General features: G+C 42.3%; 1 pseudogene across 1 annotated transcript; it reads left to right on the top strand.

The window, feature by feature from the left end:
* The first annotated feature begins 268 nt into the window (after nucleotides 1-268).
* Nucleotides 269-1,391, top strand: LOC103250542 (annotated as a pseudogene). Its single transcript, XR_503671.2, has one exon. The product of XR_503671.2 is annotated as a nucleophosmin pseudogene (transcript).
* The last annotated feature ends 5,195 nt before the right edge of the window (nucleotides 1,392-6,586 follow it).

Below are 6,586 nucleotides of genomic sequence, written 5' to 3'. Positions count from 1 at the left end.
TTTCTTCTCACTTTCACTTAAAGCCATGTTCCTCATGAACATATATAAGCAATTTTTTCCAGAATTTTAGCAACTCAAATCCAATGGTATATACAATTACAACATACCATGACCAAATAGAGTTTATCCCAGGAATGTAAGGTTGGTTTAACATTCAAAAATCAGTTGGGGTCCCTGGTGTGATTCCGTCCTGCATGGCTGTTCTTTGGAGCAATAGTCGTTTGCCTCCGTCCCCTTTCTCTTCCACCTAAGTGTGAGCCACCACCCTATGGAAGATTCGATGGACATGGACATGAGCCCCCTGAGGCCCCAGAACTATCTTTTCGGTTGTGAACTAAAGGCCGACAAAGATTATCACTTTAAGGTGGATAATGATGAAAATGAGCACCAGTTATCTTTAAGAATGGTCAGTTTAGGGGCTGGTACAAAGAATGAATTGCACATCGTTGAAGCAGAGGCAATGAATTATGAAGGCAGCCCAATAAAAGTAACACTGGCAACTTTGAAAATGTCTATGCAGCCAACGGTTTCCCTTGAGGGCTTTGAAATAATATCACCCGTGGTCTTACAGTTGAAGTGTGGTTCAGGGCCTGTGCATATTAGTGGACAGCACTTAGTAGCTGTGGAAGAAGATGCAGAGTCAGAAGATGAAGAGGATGAGGAGGTAAAACTCTTAAGTATATCTGGATAAAGATCTGCTCCTGGAGGTGGTAGCAAGGTTCCTCAGAAAAAAGTAAAGCTTGCTGCTGATGAAGATGATGATGATGATGATGATGATTTTGATGATGAGGAAACTGAAGAAAAAACTCCAGTGAAGAAATCTGTCCGAGATACTCCAGCCAAAAATGCACAAAAATCAAACCAGAATGGAAAAGACTCAAAACCATCAACACCAAGATCAAAAGGTCAAGAATCCATCAAAAAACAGGAAAAAGCTCCCAAAACACCAAAAGGACCTAGCTCTGTAGAAGACATTAAGGCAAATGCAAGCAAGTATAGAAAAAGGTGGTTCTCTTCCCAAGGTGGAAGCCAAGTTCATCAATTACGTGAAGAATTGCTTTCGGATGACTGACCAGGAGGCTATTCAAGATCTCTGGCAGTGGAGGAAATCTCTTTAAGAAAATAGTTTAAACAGTTTGTTAAAAGTTTTCCGTCTTATTTCATTTCTGTAACAGTTAATATCTGGCTGTCCTTTTTATAATGCAGAGTGAGAAACTTTCCCTACCATGTTTGATAAATGTTGTTCAGGTTCCATTGCCAAGAATGTGTTGTCCAAGATGCCTGTTTAGTTTTTAAAGATGGAACTCCACCCTTTGCTTGGTTTTAAGTATGTATGGAATGTTATGATAGGGCATAGTAGTACTGGTGGTCAGACATGGAAATGGTGGGGAGACAAAACTATGCATGTGAAATAAACGGTATTTTAATAAAGTAAAAAAAAAAAAAATCAGTTGGCTGGGTGCGATGGCTCATGCCTATTATCCCAGCACTTTGGGAGACCGAGGTAAGAGGATTGCCTGAGTCCAGGGGTTTGAGACCACCCTGGGCAACTTGGCGAGACCTCATCTGTACAATAAATCAAAAATTAGCCAGGCGTGGTGGTGCATGCCTGTAGTTCCACCTACTTGGAAGGCTGAGGTGGAAGGATCGTCGGAGCCCAGCAGGTCGAGGCTGCGGTGGCCGGGAGCGGCCACTGCACTCCAGTCTGAGCAACAGAGTGAGACTCCAACTCAAAAAAATAAATAAATAAATGATAAAAAAATAAAAAATGAAAGAAAGAAAATCAATCAATATAATGTACTGCATTGTTGGGTAGAAAATTACCATAAACTTAGCAGTTCAAAATGACACAAATTTGTTATCTTGCAGACTCTGTAGATCAAAAGGCCAAGCATGATGCAAGTAGATTGACCGAAATCAGAGTTGGCCATAGCTGTGGCTATGTGCAGCTCAAGGTTCCCTTCCAAGCTTGGAATTTCCATAGCCCTTTATTGTACCTCTTTCCATAATCTGTTTTATTTTAGAAATACTTGTATCTTTGTCTTATCCCCCACCACATCCCCTACCCTGAAGGCAGGAACTGTCCTCTTCATTTTCAGTTTTGTGAAATTGAACCAAGAAATTCAAGTATGTTGGTGCTTTCCTTTTCTGCCTGAGCTTTTTATAACAGTTAATAAAAAAGCGTCTTCTTAAGATATATGTTTCTATCATTCTGCCACAGTACTTGTTTCATTCTTCCCATTTGGCAGTACTTCCCCCAGTCTGGTCGTCTGCATTTCGGACAGCTGTTTGGCATGGCTTTCAATTAGAGACAGCCATCTGTAAAAGGTACATTGCCACACAGCCCATTACTGCTCAGGAGCTGGTGATGGTAGAAACAATTACAATTATTTATTTATGGTCTAATGGGCCAAAACACTTTTTTAGAACTCTTACCTGAGCATGTATCCATTTCTGGATAAAACTTTCATTTTAAGAAATTACGTTTAGCAAATTGAATTAGACAAAGACATATCTGAGAAACTGGAACAAATACCCACACTCCCAATTGAGAGGCCATCCTTTGGCACACAGGTCAAAGTGGTTTTCTACTTCTTTCCCCATCTCAGCTGGACTTTTCATTTCCAAATAATAGGTTCAGGTAGAAGACTGTACAATGGGAGCAGCCAGGGACTCTACCTCCCTTCTGCCCTAGAGATCTCTAGCTGGACGAAATAGGCCAATCAAGGAAGTTCAGGTACATAACAGCTCAGGTTTTGGAGTCACAATCCCTGGGGTTGAATCCCAGGACACATTTAAAAAATATTTTGTATATTTGTTTACTCACCTGTAAAATGGGAACATTAATAATACTTATCTCGCCAGGCTCGGTGGCTCAGTCTGTAATCCCGCGCTTTTGGGAGGCTGAGGTGAGTGGATTGCCTGAGCCCGCGGGTTTGAGACCCGCCTGAGCAGCAAGACCACATCTCTATAATAAATCAAAAAATCAGCCGGGCGTGGTAGTGCATGCCTATAATTCCAGCTACTCAGAAGGCTGAGGCGGAAGGATCGCTGGAGCCCAGCAGGTCAAGTCTACGGTGGCTGGGAGCGGCCACTGCACTCCAGTCTGGGCAACAGAGTGAGACTCCAACTCAAAAAAAAAATAATAATAATAATACTTATCTCACAAGCTAATTCCAAAGACTAAATGAGTTAATTCATTTGAAACAGTGACTGGCACATAGTAAGTATCAGGTAGCAAAGATGAGCTATTATTATCTGTAGAACTGTCATTCTCAACCTGGGCTGTAGATTTGAATTAATTGGAAACATTTCGAAAACTATTGATGCTCAGAGCCCCATCCTAGATTAGGGCTTCTGTGGCAGTATTGACATTTTGAGCCAGGGAATTCCTTCTTGCGGGGGACTTGCCTGTGCATTATAAGATGTTTAGCAGCATTCCTGGTCTTTAACCACTAGGTGCCAACAGAAACCCCTACCCAAGTTGTGGCAACCAAAAATATTTCCAGATTAATATCTATTATCTATTCCCTGGGAGGGGAAATATCTATTCCCTGGGAGGGGTGGGGAAGGAATTGACTCAAGCTGAGATTCACTGTCCAGATCAATTAAATCATAGTCTCTTAGAGAAGGGAGCTTGGGCATGGGTCTTCCCAGGAGAAGATCCAAGTTTTGTGGGACTTGAAGCTTATAAAATTTGGGAACCCTTTTTAAAACAAAGAACACAAATGATGAATACAAATTAAGTATGAAAGTAAATGTTTATTTAGAATGAGCAAAGAAATGACAACAAAATACAAAAGCTTGGAGATTCACATTCCTTTCATTTGAGATCACTGTAGGCAATTTACCAGGAGAAGTTATTGATCACAGCATTCACAGGGGCCTGTGCAAGTGAGAAGCCCTGAAGTTTTTGTCCTGAGTAAGCTTCATGATGAATCCACCTCTGGGCATTCCCTACTGCAATACACTAGCTCTAGATGGAGTCCCAGCCCAGCAGAGCAAGCACAAGACCCATAAGGCCCAGTTTCCTTAATCACAATTTCAGGCTTAGCACGGTGTCTCACGCCTATAATCTCAGCACTTTGGGAGGCCAAGGAGAAAGGATCACCTGAGCTCAGGGGTTTGAGACCAGCCTGGGCAACTTGGTGAGACGCGTCTCTACAATAAGTCAAAAAAGTAGCTGGGCATGGTGACGCATGCTTGTAGTTCCAGCTACTTGGAAGGCTGAGGTGAAAGGATCGCCTGAGCCCAGCAGGTCAAGGATGCGGTGGCCATGAGCATGTCACTGCACTCCAGCCTGGGTGACAGAGTGAGACTCCAACTCAAAAAAGAAACAAAAACAAAAACAAAAAAAAACACAATTTCAGAAAATTTGGCACTGAGAGGTAGGTTAAAGGCAGGCAGGGAGCACAGTGAGAGGGAATCAAGATTGCAGCCTAAACCCAGTCTGAAGTACTGTGAACTTGGACTAGAAAAAAGCAGTTCCAGTAACTTTGCTGAGCTTGGATTTTCAGCCTCAGCACTGACATCCTGGACAAGGTAACTGGTTGAAATCTAGGACTAGAGGTTGGTGGGGCCCAGGCAGTAAGGAGAAGTGTGCCTCAATATGCTTATCCTCTATGTAGGTACAGTTAGTCCCAGATTGGCCTAGAAACCAAATGAACCAAATGCAAGGAATAAGCAGGCCACACAGGTACCCAGCAGCCATAACTAGTGAGCCAGACTCCAGGTCTTAGAGAGTAGACTTACTTCTCAGCTCCATGAGATAAGATTGTGTGGAGATACTAAGACCGTAAAATCCTGAACTCCCTGCCTAGGATGAGCTCAAGGACTAGGTGCAAGGAGCAATAGCTAGGACAGGGTAGAGAGGTAAGCAGTAAACCCAGCTGGGAACTGCAGAGGATGAGAGAATGAAGCCAGGGCTGCCTCAGGGTAGTGGCCACTAAATAAAGGCTTTCTTGATCCTGTGGAAGAAGCATGGAGCTAGGTAGCCCTGTAAGCTTTTCATAACATCAGCAGGGGTTGCCCATGGAAGCATCATGGAACCTGCTAAGATATACGGTTGGAATTAAGAGTTTTGTAGACCTCTGAAATCCAGAGTTGGATCTTGCACTGCCCCACCATAAATGTGGGTTGACCAGATACTCATTTATCAGAACAGGAGATAAGAACTAGACTATGAACTTTGCTCCTGAGAGCTACATGGGTACACCAAGGATCATGTAGACGATTTCCACTAATTGCCACTTATTTTAATAGAGTGTGTCTATATCATCAACTTATTATTGCTGTTGTTTCTGTAACCAAGATTCCAGACAAATACTGTACCTTCATTCCAACAAGAACAGACTTCTTTTCATCTGGAATCCCACTGGTGTAGAGTTTTGGGGAGATTGGTTATACCATGTGTGATGGAATTGGGCACAAGGCAGAGAGCATTTTTGGTCTACTCCCCTAGATAATTGTACTCATCTCATCCCACTTGTGTTCCAGTTATCCTCCAATATGACTGTATGTGCTCTAATCTTTATATTATAAAACTTCAGAGAAGAGGAAAATTGCAGACTAAGAAGGTGTGTGTAGTGAATACCCTAGTCAAATAAGTGAACCAACCGAATCCCTGTCTAATCTTTATATTATAAAACTTCAGAGAAGAGGAAAATTGCAGACTAAGAAGGTGTGTGTAGTGAATACCCTAGTCAAATAAGTGAACCAACCGAATCCCTGTTCTGGCTCCAAGTGCTCTTCTAATCATGGGTGTTTGAATCACTCAGCTAATGTAGAAAATTAATCTTAACCAGTGAATTAATCTTCTTCGCCATTCTTTTGTTAAATATGTTATCAAAATTTCTTTCTGGATATGAGTCTATCTTCTTCTCTCTTTCCTTTCCCACCCACTGGTGATGCTGCAAATAGATAATAAAGCAGTTCAGAGAAGGAAATGGTAAGAGGAAAAGCAACAAATATGGATAATTTTCCAACTAGAACTTCAAACCATCCCTTAAGTAATGATGACAAGTTGCGTAACATTGGATGTATGTTCTCCCTCAAATAATCAAAGTCTTCCCTATCATAGTCCATAATTCTAGGAACTCATGTTTCCTATAGGAAGTTGCTGTCTTATTTTTCTGGACTTTCAGATTTGTTATTTGCAAACAACAATGTTCAGATCTTTCTCTGAATTACTTTAATTCTCTAACACTGCCTATTTCTACACACATTCTCTCTCTCTCTCTCTCTCTCTCTCTCTCTCTCTCTCTCTCTCTCTCTCTCTCTCTTTGAGTTGGAGTCTCACTCTGTGTGCTCTGGTTGAATGCAGTGGCACAACTCATGGCCACCCTGCTGGGCTCCGATGATCCTTCTGCCTCAGCCTTCCAAGTAGCCAGAACTACAGGCGTGCACTACCACATCTGGTTAATTTTTGATTTATTGTAGAGATGAAGTCTTGCCAAGTTGCCCAGGCTGGTCTCAAACCCCTGGGTTCAGGCAATCCTCTTGCTTCGGCCTCCCAAAGTACTGGGATTACAGGCTGGACCACCGAGCCTGGCCTATGCTCTCTCTTTTAAACTCTCCAGTACATTTT

The sequence above is a fragment of the Carlito syrichta genome, unplaced genomic scaffold (genome assembly GCF_000164805.1).
Source record: "Carlito syrichta isolate Samal-C Ts95f unplaced genomic scaffold, Tarsius_syrichta-2.0.1 Scaffold130587, whole genome shotgun sequence".
In the NCBI taxonomy this organism is placed as follows: Eukaryota; Metazoa; Chordata; class Mammalia; order Primates; family Tarsiidae; genus Carlito; species Carlito syrichta.
This window is presented reverse-complemented; position numbering and strand designations above follow the sequence as displayed.